The sequence below is a fragment of the Corvus hawaiiensis genome, chromosome 5 (genome assembly GCF_020740725.1).
Source record: "Corvus hawaiiensis isolate bCorHaw1 chromosome 5, bCorHaw1.pri.cur, whole genome shotgun sequence".
Taxonomy (NCBI): domain Eukaryota; kingdom Metazoa; phylum Chordata; class Aves; order Passeriformes; family Corvidae; genus Corvus; species Corvus hawaiiensis.
Genome location: NC_063217.1, coordinates 54,645,229 through 54,660,203, shown reverse-complemented (window position 1 = coordinate 54,660,203; position 14,975 = coordinate 54,645,229). Strand labels below are relative to the sequence as shown.

General features: G+C 36.9%; 1 protein-coding gene across 2 annotated transcripts in view; it reads left to right on the top strand.

Moving 5' to 3' along the window:
* Window positions 1–14,975, top strand: part of GRID2 (glutamate ionotropic receptor delta type subunit 2) — a 704,126-nt gene that overhangs the window by 131,059 nt on the left and 558,092 nt on the right. The window lies entirely within an intron of this gene.

The window sequence follows — 14,975 nt, the reverse complement described above, 5'->3', positions numbered from 1 at the left end:
TACAGGCTCTTATTTTATTGAAATGGTATTTTTTTTAAACACAGATATTTTCAGTATCTGAAGCTAATCTGGTACTTACTTGCATTGCAGTAGAGCCAGCACCAAGGCGTTCAGACTTGGTTCTTTTTCCCTTTTACTTTCAGAAGTTGATACCAGGATATGGTTTTTAAAACCTTAACATAGTATTTGATAGTAAAAAGGCTTTGAAAGCAGCCAAGGAGATACTTCAAAAGCGTATTTATATTTTTATTGTTTAAATGAGAGTATAGTTGCAAATTGCAATTGATTATTCAAACATTTTGGAAACACAACTGCAAAATGCTGGTACTCTTGATAAAAGATGCATGGATAGCAATTTATTGCTGGTTTCTTAGGAAAAATAATCTCCTGATGGGAGTTCATTAAGAAATAGTTTCCCTTTTGCATTTAAGCACTGATTTATGGCTGCTTAATCATTATTTGATGATCTTACTGTATATTATTTTTTCCCAATTCCTAATGTGAGTTCAAGGATTTATTTTCTGGAATTCTCTCTAACTCTTCTGCATATTTCTGAGGATGAAGTAACCTAATATAAAATGAACATGCAAAGAAAAAAAAAAGAGGGGCAAGTAATATGCAAATCTATATTCGTAATATGGTAAACTCTTGTGCAGTCATATGGAAGAGGAAGTTTGAAGATTTTATTTGTGGAAACTTAGGTGTCAATCTTAAGGTTTTATAATGACTCACAAGCATAAGTGTTTACTTTAAAAAGCAGAACTGACTCCACAAGGCTTTTTGAGATGTACTGCTTTTTTACTTTTGAGTCTTTGTCCTTTGTGTCTATAACCATCTCTAAAAAATGGAGCTTGAGATATAGATTCATACATAATGGGCTTTATATGCTACTGCTGAAGAATTGTAATAGAATAGTTAGTCTTTGTTAGCCTTGTCATCCTGTTACATTCTAGGATAGAGCTGATAAACCTCAAATGACTTCTACCTGACCAATTTTTATTACACTTTTAGAAGGCTCTGCCTTGGCTTAAAATATGTGATGTGCCATTTCTCTTCAGGAAACCATGTTCTTTAGCTTCTTCACTTTCTTTTAGAAAGTGTGTATGCATGAGATGATAATTCTATAGAGTGTTCCCCTTCTGTGAGCTTGTTATATGCATTTTCATTTTTTAATCCAAGGTTTCATGAATTTCATGTAATGCAGGATGGCTTATTGCAGACTGCAAACATAACAATGCGACCTTTTAGAGTGATGTTTTTATTTATATACCCTGCATAGCTAGGAGAGGAGATGTCCCTTCTACCTCATATGAAGTAATATTGAGGGATTTTTTAAAATGTAATTAAAGTGAAATATGATAAGTCATGCATCTTCAAGCTTGAGTTACAGTCATCTTCCCCATTTTCTGTGTATATTCAGAAGGAGAGAGATAAGACGAGCAGAAATAGAAAGTGAAAGCTTCTGAGGACAGGTAATTATTCCAGTGGAATAGCTTCATGTAGCAAACAGGTCAAGAAGTTACCCAGGCACTAAACTGGTGTCTGCTACTGGGGCTCAGATCAGAAGCACAGAAGTGTCTGCATATGTGTGTTTTATTTGTTTGTTCTGAGATAACCAAAGAGCAAGGCTGAAACTTCAGCCAGAATATATCTGGCTTCTGTAAGCATAGCTGATGACAAAGGTGTGCTTTCAAACCTGGCTCTTTCCTGAGTTGAGGGAAGCAGAGAAGTACTGAATGGAAGTCCTATGGGATATACAGCCCTGAATATTCTACAGGAGATAGATGTGTGCACTCCCTTACTTATGAAACACAGTGGAATGTGTTTTGTAGTGGGATAAAGAATAATAATAAATCAATAAGGAATGGTCCTGATATTTCCTCTTGTATTCTAGGACGTTGTTAAAGAACTTGTAAAAAGTGCTCAAGATGTCTGCTCAGTTTTGTGCCTTCTCAGGAGTTTAAACCATGTCCCATGAAAATGTCCCAGCCACCATTGCAGCATCCTGGTACTTTGAGTTACTTCCCGGACAGTAGAACAGCTTTACCAGTGCTATAAATATATCTGCTGCAAAGTTTATTGATACAAAGCCCATGAAAGTGAAGGAGGGATGGGAAGAGAAATGTGGGTAGGGTAATGTCTGATTTAAATTTTACCTTATGTTTCAAGGAATCTTTTTTTGGCGTTCTATTTCTAAGACCAAAGAGCAAAGTTATGTTATCTGTATGTGGGGGGAAAAAAAAGGAAAAAAAAAGAAGAGAGAAAAGTGGAAATGCTTATGTATGAGTGGTAAGATGCTTTGAAAGGCTTATTTTTCTTCAACCTGTAAAAGGAACTATCAGGAGATGTTTTACTGGGATGACTAGAGGCTGAAAGGGTCATACTGAAAGAAAATCCTCTAAGATCCCAGAATCAGGGAAATACCTCTTGGTTGCCCTGTCAAGCTGATGAAAAATACTTTTCCTTTGTAGAATATTAACTGGTTTTGAGGCTTGAGTTTTTTTCCCCTCAAGCAGCAGGAAGTTGAATTTTGTTCATGAAAATGTGGATTGCTACCTACAATTTGATTTTAGAGCTGCATATCTGAATACAGACTCACATTTTGTCTGGAACAGAGGATAAGGAAGAGGAGATCTGGATGTGAACACTTGTTGTGGTCCCATTTCTTCAACTAATATTACCCTTTTTAAAGGGCCAGTTAAGTACACGTGCTCTGTTGTTACGCAACATGTACCTAATTCTCAAATCCTGGGTAGTATAGTTTTCCTTTTTCTCAGAAATTTTATCTTATTTTGGCTGCACTTTGTTATAAAGAGTAAATTATCGTACAGTGATGATCTAGCATGGAAAATCATGACCTCAGTAAAGTTGTACTTGCTTTTAAAAATGAGGGATTAGGAGTCGTGCCTGCAGCTGAGATCTAATACAGAATATTTAGATATCCTCTTCTTGCTTGGAAAGAGGCCAATGAGAGATGTAAAAAAAATCTTCTAAGAAACAAGTTGTGTTTGGCACAGTTGGCTGGGGAATCCCTGTATGAGTGCTTAATTGTACAGGGTTTTTGCTAACCTCTGGTTAGGAATTTGAATACCGGGAGTTATGGGTGCAAAAGCATTTATATTAGGTAGAATTCTGGTGTAGTCTTTTGGAGTAATTTGACAAAGTAATTACACATTCTCCCAGATAAAATGTGCCACAATATACTCAAGGTATTCTGTATTAATTGGTAATAATACAGTAATAACTAATTAAAATGGTCCTGCGATAATTAAGTGATACGATAATAGTGAGATTCAAAACCTGTAGACAAATTTTAAAGCTTTATGTCTGTGATGTGACAGGCCTGTAGGCAAAGTCAATGTGGGCTAAGTTTCCGCTTCTTTTCCCAAACCATGAAAGGACTCGGTTAAGGCAGAAGTGGCTGGAAAATGGAACTAAATCTATCTACTGGAGTACTTAAATGTAGAGGAGAGCAGAATTTAGATTCTAGGCTTGAATGTAACCTGTCCTTCTGCTTTGTAAAATAATTTCCTAATTTCCTTTAATGTTCATATTGAAGTGACTACTGGGATTGTTTTCTCAAAGTTGCAGTAGTAGATCATAAGAAATGTTTTTTCTTCAGCTAGTGAGCTGGGAGAATTGCTGATACTAAAAGTGATTACAGGAATAATAGGAAGGTTATTCTTCTTTCCTGGGTTTCCCTGTTTATTTATTACTTGGAGGCTTATCACATGTGACAGAAAATAAAATGCACATTGTTTACAGGTACTGTTCTGCTGACTAGAGGAAAACAAAACCTTGATCTTGGTTCTCAGAAAGTTAGTAGCTGGCATTATTTCAGATTATATTCATGTTTTGTTAAAGAGAAAAGCTATTTTTTATTATAGTGGAAGTTTTCTTGTTCTCTTTTTCCCACTTTTGTAAATAAATAACAAAATTTTCTCAAAATTATCTGTTGCCTACAACTGGCTGCTGTCAAAACACTTCTCTCTCGCTTTGGCTGGCTTCTCACAAACTTAAATGGATCAGTAGAGATCATGCAGCAATAAGAACAGGATTTATACCTCCATAAGTATAACTTCTGGAGGTTTTTTTATTTGTGTTCAGGTCTCTAAATTGCAAGTTTAAATTTGAATATGCTTAATGACACAGTTTTTCTTGGTTGGTTCTTTGTTTTATTTTGGGTTTTTTTAAATAGATATAATTTCATTTTTATTTTCTTTTTCTACTTGCCAGCTTGCGTTTTTTTCCTGATTTAAATGAGGTCTTAAAATGTAAAAGAAAGCCTTTGCCTAAGTTACTCGACTTCGAGTCTGTTCAAGTTAGAATGATTTTGAAGGTATTAAACACATTTTTGTCACCTTCAGTTTAGAGCCACTTCAGTTAAAAAAACCGATAAAAATCCAAACCAAGAACACAAACCAAAACTTACAACCTCTCCTCCTAAAAATCTCCAACCAAAAAAAAAGCAAACTAAGTCTCTTTTCTAATGAAATTTTCAGATAAAGTGGGAGCTATAATAATAACATACTTACTGTTATTTTAATATCAGTGTTCCAAGATTGTGTTAAGTGATAGAAATAAAGATAGGTACTTTGAATAATCAGGTTTTTATTAGATTCTTCTAATTTTGACAAGCAACTAATTATGGAGTGTCTGAAGAAGTCACTCCACATCTGCTTAATATTCCTTAATCTCTAAAATGGGAAAGTAATTATTCACTTGTATATGGCTTTTTATAAGTTGTTCTTGACAGATGATAACTTAAACCAAACACATAGTTCTAGGTCTCATTAAAAAAATCCAAAGCCAGGGCTAGTTTCTCAAAAGTATTTGTGATCTTAGGGAGATTAAACTTTATTCCAACTGTGGATCTGGAGGTTAACATTAAAGAAGCCATTGGAAGAAACACCTGTTCTTCGTTCTTTAGAGTTCCTGTCTTAAAATCAGAAATTCTGTGTTGATTAAAAAAAAATGTTCAGACATTTATTGTACCCTAGAAACTGCTCTTTTGAAGAACTTGGGCTTTTAATTGACTTACAGTGAAGTTTGGGAAATGCGAATTTGCAGGCATTTCATATGATAGTGTTATCATTTTCAAAGAGCTTTGTATTTCTGAAGAACAGTAGGGTTATTAGAACAAAGGGTGAAGTTAAATTGCAGCAGAGAGTTGAAGAAATTTAAAGCAGGACTTTTTGGTCATGTTCTAATGTGTCTCATGTAGGATGACATTAACTTTTTCTTACTCTCCACTTCTTATTTTGCCTGTTCCAAAATGGAAACTGCATTACAATAATTTATTGGGTGAAATTTTTGAGATAAAAAATTTGTCACTTGTCTGAGAGATATTTTCTGAGAATCTATTTTTTATACACACATGTAAATGATGAATTGAGAAAGTAGAAAATATTCTATCAAACTTGTATAAGAAATACAAAGATGATAGGCATCACCTTCTATGGAAAGTGACAAAGAATTTAAGTATTCAACATCCTGGATCATGAAGGCACTTTGAGCCCATAGTCCTGAATATTTTCAAAGAAAATTTCTGAGCCACGTGGGTTGTCCTTTTGCCAAAATGATAAAATTAAAAAATTATAATTAAGTGGAATAACACTAGTTCAGCAAAATCTGTACTGAGAAGCAAATAAGAATCCTGTTTGTAGAAAGAGGGTAATTTGTACCATTTCTTGGAAAGTGGCTATTTCTTGGGGCAATTTTGGATGCGATTTTTTTTGTGTTGAAACTGGAAATGGATTGATTCCAGATTTGTTACACTCTGTGAAATAAGAGTGAAAGAAGTTACATATGTTAATTTTCAACTGGGATATAAATTGCTCTCTACAAGGTAGTCCTGTCCTGTCTTGCAAGAAAATGGACTAATTTGTTTGGTTGCTCTCATTTCCATTCAAATTCCATGTCTATGTGTAAATTTGCTGAATGTCTTTCTTCCAGCAGAATAGAAGAGCTGTTTGAGAGATTATTTTCAGAGTCTGCTTTTGCATATTCAGTCAGGCTCATAAAACAGCTTCTCATTCCTGCTTTCTTCCCTGTGTTATTTAATTCTTAGCCATGGCATTCATATCACTACACATTGTATCAGATAGATTTTAAAAAGCTATATATTTAAAGGTTACTTGTCTGTACTTCTCTGTTGTACTCAGACAAGCTGTGCGTGCTCCATCATTGGATCTAGTGAAAAGTGTCCCTCCCCATGGTCTTTAAAGATCCCTTCCAACCCAAACCATTCTGTGGGTCTGTGGCATGATGACTCAGCACCTCTGTCTTATTTTTTTAGAGGGAAGAGGAGGCTGAGTTTGTACACCGTGTGGTAATCAAGAAATAATCCCTTATCCCTGGAACACCCTCCCAGTGGCAATATTCAGTGTCAACACCTGTATTTCAGTTTTGTAAGCCAGGCTTCTGTACTCCTTGAAATGATTAAATTGTTAGTAGCAAAAGGCTTGTGAAATTTCCAAGTGAAATAGGAAGGAAAAACCAGAAAAGTGCCGCACCCCCCAGAAAAACCTCACGCTCTAATCTTTGCACTTTCACATCTGTGTGTGTGTACGCAGACATATGTTTGTGTATTAACAACATCTCCAGGAGATTTGGAACCTCATTCTCCATTAAGTTCAGCTGCTACAGGAGTAAGGTGCTACAGCTGCCTCATGTCATAAAGAAATGATTTGGCAGCAGAATTCTCTTCATCTCTACCTAGCAGTCTGCATCATTTGACTAATTAAAGCATTAGTTTGTCTTTCAAAAATCACAAAGCAGAATTGTACACAGAGGCAGAACAACAAGTATGAGAGTGGAAGACAGTAGGCAACGACAAAAGCTTAACAACTGTTTAGGAGTTATTTTTTAGGATACAGTCATCCTTGTTGAGGCTTTTTGAAGTGTTCCTTCATTAACAGGTAGGGGCTAATAAAATTGATGAAATAGAACATAGAATCAGTGTTTGCTGCAGTTTTAAGCCAGCATTTAAGCAAGCTCTGAAAATACATCATAAGGTTGTTTTTTAATATCCTTTTCAAGAATGTGGATACCATACAGTAAATTTATGATAATCACATTAACTTTCTGTATGGGATGTTAATAATATGGCAAGTATATCTACCAAACCAGATGCTTTTCACAGCTAGACCCTAACTTGATAGTTATGGATATGATAGAAAACATGAAAAGCTTCTCATTATTATCAGCTCGTTTGTTGCATAATGAATGCGAAGATATTATCACTGTAGTTAATCACCACATCAAGTTTATAGTGGAACAGTGCACAGAAGATATCTTAACACTTACGCTGTGAAAGGTACATTGTGTATAAAATGTATTGTTTATATGATGATAATATTGTGCCCTGCTGCGTTTACAAAAGTAGTTAGTGGTCTCCAATGGCACAACAGGTGCTTGTGCAGCACTTTTCAGTCTGCAGGAACGAATACTACGTGGCTCTGCAATTTGTGCGATCAATTAGTTGGCTCTTAAAAAGAAAAACAAGGTGTATGTCAATTGTTATTTCTTTGATATAGTAGTTTTTACACCCCTTTTCTACTTGAGGACTCCTTAAGTCAATGAGAATGTCAAGCAATTGGGAAGGGACTTTATTACTTAGCTAGAGATTTTCCAGAGTCGCCTTTTAAGATGCCATTGATTATATGTTGCATAGAAAAAAAAGCATCAGAATTGATGGCACATGATATGGTTTTTGGGACTGGCCTGTGCAGGGCCAGGAGTTGAACTTTGATAATCCTTGTGGGTCCCTTCCAATTCATGACATCCTACAAAATGCATTTCTTGGTAGGACTACAATGTTTTGCCTTCTTCTCCCTCTGTATTCCTCCTTCTTGTACTTGGTAGCCAACAATAACACATCAGCAAAAGGGACTGGCAAATGACAGCTGTTTTTTAAATGAGATTAACAAGACTCAGCAGATGATTTTGACAAACTGTACCATTTGCTACATTAAATATAAGTGTAAAATGATGGTTTAGAACTTGAGAACAATTAGAAATATCTGTCAGGATGAGCTTAAAATAATTCAATGGTGATTGGAAGGAGTTCGTGCTTCTGCATATGTGCCTGACAGACAGTGTAAATAAGGAGGATAAGATCTTAGAATCTGTTCTTTCCAAATGTGAACATAATTCCCAATGACACTGATGTGTATCCACAATGTTCTTGTAGAATTTAACAGAAGAAAAAATTCCATATGCATTCTGGTCTTGCAAACTGTCAGAACAGTGATTTTCAAAAATTCTTGAGCTCCAGAGAACTCTAGCACCTATTGTGTGCAAATGAACTGACTCCAGACTGCCTCCAATCATATTAAAATTAAATTAAGGCAGTGCAAAGACAATTGATTCCATATCTTCAGGCTTGTGTTTCATCTTACCTAGAAATTCTCTATCACCTTATAATTTATAGGTTTGACATACAACACCTGAAGCATTGGCTCCCACTGCATGTAAATCTGTTCAGAAAAGCTTAAGAAGTGAAGTCTTTATTTAATTTGTCAACCTGTCAAGCCACCATACTTCCAAAGTTTGATTGGGATACTCTAGAGATAACAAAAAGGACAAGGTGTAATACAGTGGGATACCCTCCTGAAGTCAAATAATTTAAAACAAGTATCAGTTTTCAAAGCCAAGCGGAACTGCATCGGTTGTTTTACTGTGAGATTGGGACATGGAAAAACAACCATGTTTTGGCAGAAGAATGGAGAGACATTTCTGTATTTAGATGATAGCTGCGCTTTTCTGACTGTCTTTTAAACAGACTTTGCCTCTAGCAATTTGCAGGATTGAAACACCTGTAAAATTCCTCATTTGCCTCTGTTTCAAATATTTCAAGTTAGAAAATGAAAACAATAAAGGGAAGGAGTTGCTTTATCACTTCCATGATATTCCAGTCATATAGCTGTTCTGAAAATGGGTTAAGTGCTTATAAAAGGAACAAAAATGGACTGTGATTTGGGTAATGGTTCGGGTAAGTGGTGCCATACAAAGTTGGAAGCACTGTATGAAGCTCAGCAGAGTCTTGTTTCCAGATGTAACTTGAGAGAGACTATTCATATACCTAAGTTTAGGTTTGTACATTCAAAAAGCATTTGCTAAACTTGGGTGGGAACAGGGAAAACTTTCATTCTCCATTCCACGTCATTAAATGTCTGATTTAATTGTTATGTCCAGCTAAAAACTTAGCTTCTCTAATTAATACCAGTAATGTACAATTTGTGTACATACGCCAGACTGCAGAACTAGATTTGTAGGGAGGACAAGATTTGTAGGGAGGGTGGCTTCCCTAGAAAATAACATGGGGAGTTTTGTTTTGGGGTGGGTTTTTTTCCACATATTCTGGTTATATGTGGACCTTGTATTTAATAATTTTGCTGTTTGTTGGGGGGTTTTTTCATTCCATTAAAAATGGATGCAGTTGTTATTTAAGGAATGCGTTCTGGAGATAGCAGCAATCTGTACACAGGCATATGTAATGTATGGTCACTCAGTGCTACTGCTGTCAGGGAAATGGGCATTGCTCATGGTCTGGAAAAATATCCGCTCCTCTCTATCAGAAGCAAACCTTTACAGAAGTCCATTAAAAAGATGACAGTAGGCCTGATGCTTCTGTTATTTGATCAATCTTGCATCAGTGGTAATCAAGAAACTGAAGGGAAGTATTTCTGATCTCATCTGTGCTGCTAAAGTTATAGGTAGAACTTTTATACATTAGTGTGGCAAGTACATTCTCTTAAGCTGATTGTTTTAATTTTTTTTACGTGTCTGATGATAAATAGTAGAAGATATGTGCTAAGGTACTGCTCAATGTCTTTACTGTGCTCGTTGAAATAAGAGATATATAAAGTAGAAACACAAATCTTTAGAGTTTGGTGGACATGGAGACATTACATTCTCTGCAGAAGATGGTGCAGGTGCTCCTCAGCCTGTCTTGCTGTCTCTTTTAACGTCATCATGGGAGCTGTGAAAGTCTTGAAAAATTAAAATGAACAAACAAATAGTGTTTTCAAAAATTTCAGCTTGACCTAGATGCACTCTGGTGCCGAGATCCCTGTGGTGCAGAGTAGGAAGGCTCTGGGGAGCAAACACATGAGGCTGACGATTCCAGATGCGCGGGATTGGCTGTGCCCTAAGCTAAAGCCCCACGCTGGCCCCAGGTGAGCCAGCTGTGCTCCCCACAGACTGGGGAGCTCACTGGCCAAGCCCTGTACCGTGGCTGGCATCTGCAGCCTGATGTGCGAGGTGGCTCAGGACATATCTGCTGGGAACTCCCTCCTGATACAGGAAGCAGAGGAGTTCAACTGCCTTTATGCTGCAATGACAAAATTAAGCTTACAGTACTGTTTCTACAGGGTTTCTAAAACAACCTAAAAGACAGAGACAAAGGACGCTGTTTTCCCTTCATTGGCAAAATCAGATGTGATTGCACGTACTCAGCTGCCTATCAGTCAACAGAGAAACTTAACAGCAGCTCTAAATGTGTCACAATGAAATTTAGGGTCCAATTGTATGAAGGCATGCTGAATACCATGGTAATGGGAGCTGCATGCACAAGGCCAAGTCTCTGTATGTGACTTCCTAAATTCCTGCTAAATTACTGCAGCCCCTCTCTAAAACTCCTGCAGTCCCTCTCTTTGTTGACAATAATGCCATTATAATTGGCCTACTAAAGCTGTATGGATATATTCAGTAAATCAGATATGATAGTATGCGATACAGCCAGGCATTTGCCACTGTAGTTAAAAATGAATGAGTTTGATACAAATTTTCCCAACCAGACCTTCACATGGCCTAGAAATAACATGAGATTTGATTGCACAATGTATCTGAGGTTCTCAAATACCAGTCTTACTGAGGCCTCCAGAAATTAGTGTCTCATATCCTTATTTCATATTGTGGAGCCGGACCTGTGGCAAGGAGCTCATAGATCTGAAGGACATTTCAGATGAGATCTGCCATGAATAGTCAAAACTCCCAGCTTCCTGTTCTGAGCATTAACAGCATGGCCATCCTTCTCCCAGCAGCAGTGTTAAGTTTCTCATTCAGAATAATAATTCAATTGCAGCAGTTGAGAAAATACAGTGGAATTGGATTCAGACACTGGAAAATGTTGGCAATACCAGTGGCTCAGAGAACTGTCACAGAATCAGGAGCTGCTGAGAACATGAGAGAGTTGCTCAAAAAGTTCCTATGTATACACTTTCCCATTTGCATCCTTTTCTCTCCAAACATTTACCAGCTGGAATGAGCTGGTAAATTATTAGGCAAAGCATATATGGTTTTTATTGGTGAGGGGTGTGTGTGCAATGTTAGGAGGTGAAAATCAAACACGTGCCGAAATTGAACTGTGACCTCAATTCACAATGGTATTTAATCCATGTGCTCTTCCTCCTCTTTGAAATAAGGTACTTTATTTTCTGAGGGTAATATGGGGCACTGAGGTCCAGAAATGTCACACTTCCATATGTAATAAAATTATAATACGTGAGAACATTGCCAGCAGTGGACTTTGTCCTTTCTTACTTGATAGAAAGACAAGCAGTGGTTTAAATCTCTTCTTGCTTAGCACTTGCCATCATGATGCATTTCTCTCACGCTTTTGTTTTCTGGACTGATTCCACAAGACTGCTCAAATCGCTCTAGAAATAGCTGATAATACTTAATTTGGATTATTTTTTTTTTGTGTGTATGGGTCAGTGGGACAAGGGATCATTGAAAAACCATTCTAATGATGTTATCAGTATCTGAACTTAGTGAGCATTCGTCTGATTTTGTCTATATTAACTTAAAATGACAGATTTCTGGTGGCATGGCTGAATGCAAAGACTTCTCTGCTAAACCACATGACATTTTTGATGTGCTGAGGGTTTTTAAAAAGCCAGAAGAGAATTATGTTTGTGCTGTCCTGATCCAGATTCTGAGATAAAGCTGAAAGTAATGACATGCTAATAAAACAGGAGGGGGAAGCTGGTGCAGAGTAGTTGCTGTGTCAGCATGTCGGCTCTTGATGCAATCATGGGAATGCTCCTTGAGCATAGTTAGAAATGACATGTTTAGTGTGAGGACACTTCCAGCTGAGATGAGCAGTGGGGGTGGAAGAAAAATGAACAGCATTACTTTTGTATAATTTTGAAGACTTTCTCCCTTTGTAAATAGTGTTGCATCATTTTTCTAGTGTGTCTTACAGTATCTATAGAAATAATCTGCTTTTCCTCCTCAGCTGTTATTACTTTCTGTAACAATTTTTCTTATGGCCAAAGGGTTCATTCTAGACATGTGCTCCAAGTAAGTACTGTGGTCATCCCAGTTCTCTCATTTCCAGCTCTACATGAAGAAATGAGAGAGCATATAGGTCTCACTATGGAAGTAATTTTAAAGTCTGATAACTTTTACTTGTTCATTTGGGTTTTTTGACTTGGTTGAATGACTGTATTTGAAAGAATACACAGAAAATCTTCAGACTTCAGGCCTTGGCAAGAGCAAATCATACCTTATACATAAGGTTTAAGTTAACCCCTAGGTAAAAGTTAAAGGAGCTAGATGTAAAAATTTTGATATACCTGTTTCACATTAGAAAGATCAATCCTGTTTACTAGAGGATAATTTCTGAAATGACAGTGAAAGGGAAATATTCCAGCAATGTTAACACAATGTGAACAATCCCTTCCATCTTTTCACTGAAATAGATTTTCTTTTAGAAAACAAGCAAAAATAATATCCCTTCCATCTATCTCTGTAATACAGAGACATATATAGACTCATGAAATACAGCTGAAAGAGGGACATAAAATTATATATATGGGAATAGTAACAATTTAAAAGTTATTCAGGGGTTTTGTGGCTTGGCTTTCTTTTGTTTTTTGGTTTTCAATTTTATATAACAACTGAAACTAAATTTTGAGAATCGATTATGTAATAAAATTTCTCTTATCACTGTTTGAAATTGTAATGCATGTGCTGCTGTGCACTGCCATCTCCTGAAAGGAACAGTGCAATCTTTATGATATCTTAAAACAGTTTTTGTGTAGAGAAGTTAGATACTCTAATGAATGAGGCCTGAGTTTCTGAAGGAAAACAATCTAATTCCTGCTTGGATGCTTAGACAGGAGCTATGTTTAGAACTAATTTTTGCAATTCACCTGTATGTGTTTTCCTGTGGAGATACTCCTACACTAGAATGTGTGTGATGTCATTTCTGTGAGGTAGTTTCTTTAAAATGTCAGATACAATATTGGTTGCAGGAGAAATTTTGAAATTTGCATCTGAAACATGGAGCTATAAAAACATAAGCAGCGGTCAGAGCAAAAGTGGAGGCATTGTACTCAAGTGAGAAAGAGCAGCATTTGTGAAAACAACATCGAGTTTGATCTAACCTAGTCCCTTACATTTCAGATGCTGATAGAGTTAGGATTTGTTTCAGGTTGAGAAACTGGAGAAAAAGCATAGGAGTTTATCAGGAATATCTGTGTGTGAAAGAAAGAGAAGATTGTCAAGAAGGTTTCTCTGTTGAGAAACCTTGATGGATTCACCAGCCCAGGATTATCTTTGCAGCAGCCAGTGAAAGGGCAAAGGTGCTGAAGGGGATTTTTATGATGACACATACAAGAGAAAACTAGTTACCTGGGACTTTACTGTATCCTCTACTCAATAAATGACCTGAATTGTTTTGGGGACCAGGCCAGGCTTCAGATGACATTTCCCATCTGTTGAATAAGAAGCTGTACTCGGCAGTGTTGGCTGGAAGATCTTTGTTTTGCCATGCTGTTCTGCAACACAGTTGACAGCTGTCCTGTGTGTGTGTGTATGAAATCCATGTATGTTCACTTCTTTACAGTGTAGCATTTGTGACAGAATTACTCTACAGGGATAGAATTTGACTAATTACTATAATTATTTTCCAATTCTTTTTTTCCCCCCCCTTAATTTTACCCTGGTTACTTAGTAGCCATCCTTCAAATGCTTGCAGGGCTATGTCATTATCACCAGTATAGGTGTAACCCCAAAATGAAGCCTTTGTGGGTTTGGTTTGAGTTTCATGAGGTTAGAAACATGTTTAGGCATGTCTTGGACACAGTTTTTTGTCCCCTTAAATGCTACATGTATCCACAAATAGCTGTCTTTGTGGAGAAAACAGGGTTTGTAACATCTTGCATACCAAGCATGTTCTCAGCCATGTGCAGCTTTGCTTTATGGAGCTAAATAAAACAAGGGAAAATGGAACAGGGGCAAGGGGAAAAATGAATGTTCTCAGCTGAGATTTGCACAGAGATGACAGGTGAATGAGGTGGAGAGGTAAAGAACAGCTGTTCCAGATGGTAGGAGCTTCAGGAGGGAAAATGCTGGAGTCAAAGCGGTCAGATTGTAGGAGGAGATGATGTTCATGAAGGATGAGTGGTGCTGGCAGGGAGATGAGTGTGGGAGGTCAGTGGGAAAAACACAGTAAACACTTTGTATGAAGTTTATTTATCTTAAAGTAGCCATTTCTTCTAAATGAATTGCAGTCAGTTCTTTCCAGCACTGATTGCAGGAGTTTACCTGGAGTCATCAATGATCACTATTTTCTGTTGTCATTGTCTGCCTCAACACATTCACTGCCTTAGCTGAGTTCTGTACTGACAGCAGACCCTCAAAAATAAATAAACACAGTTTTCAGAAGTCTGATTTTGAACCAGCCCTTCTGTCTCTTTAATCTACTGCCTGGAAATGAAAGCTTTTAAAGGTGCTTGAAAATCTAACAGCCTTGATTTTAAGGTTTTAAACAATCTAGCATTTGTCATAGGACTATAACAGTGTAGTTGGAGCTTATTTCTGGATAAATAGTTCATACAAAAAGAAAGCGTAAAATAATAGGAAATCAGTGATGTTAAAGGTGATCCTATGGTTTAAAGAAAAAAAGCTTAAAACCTCTGGATCAGTCTTGGAGTTCTTTTTCAGTACACATGAAGAATTGG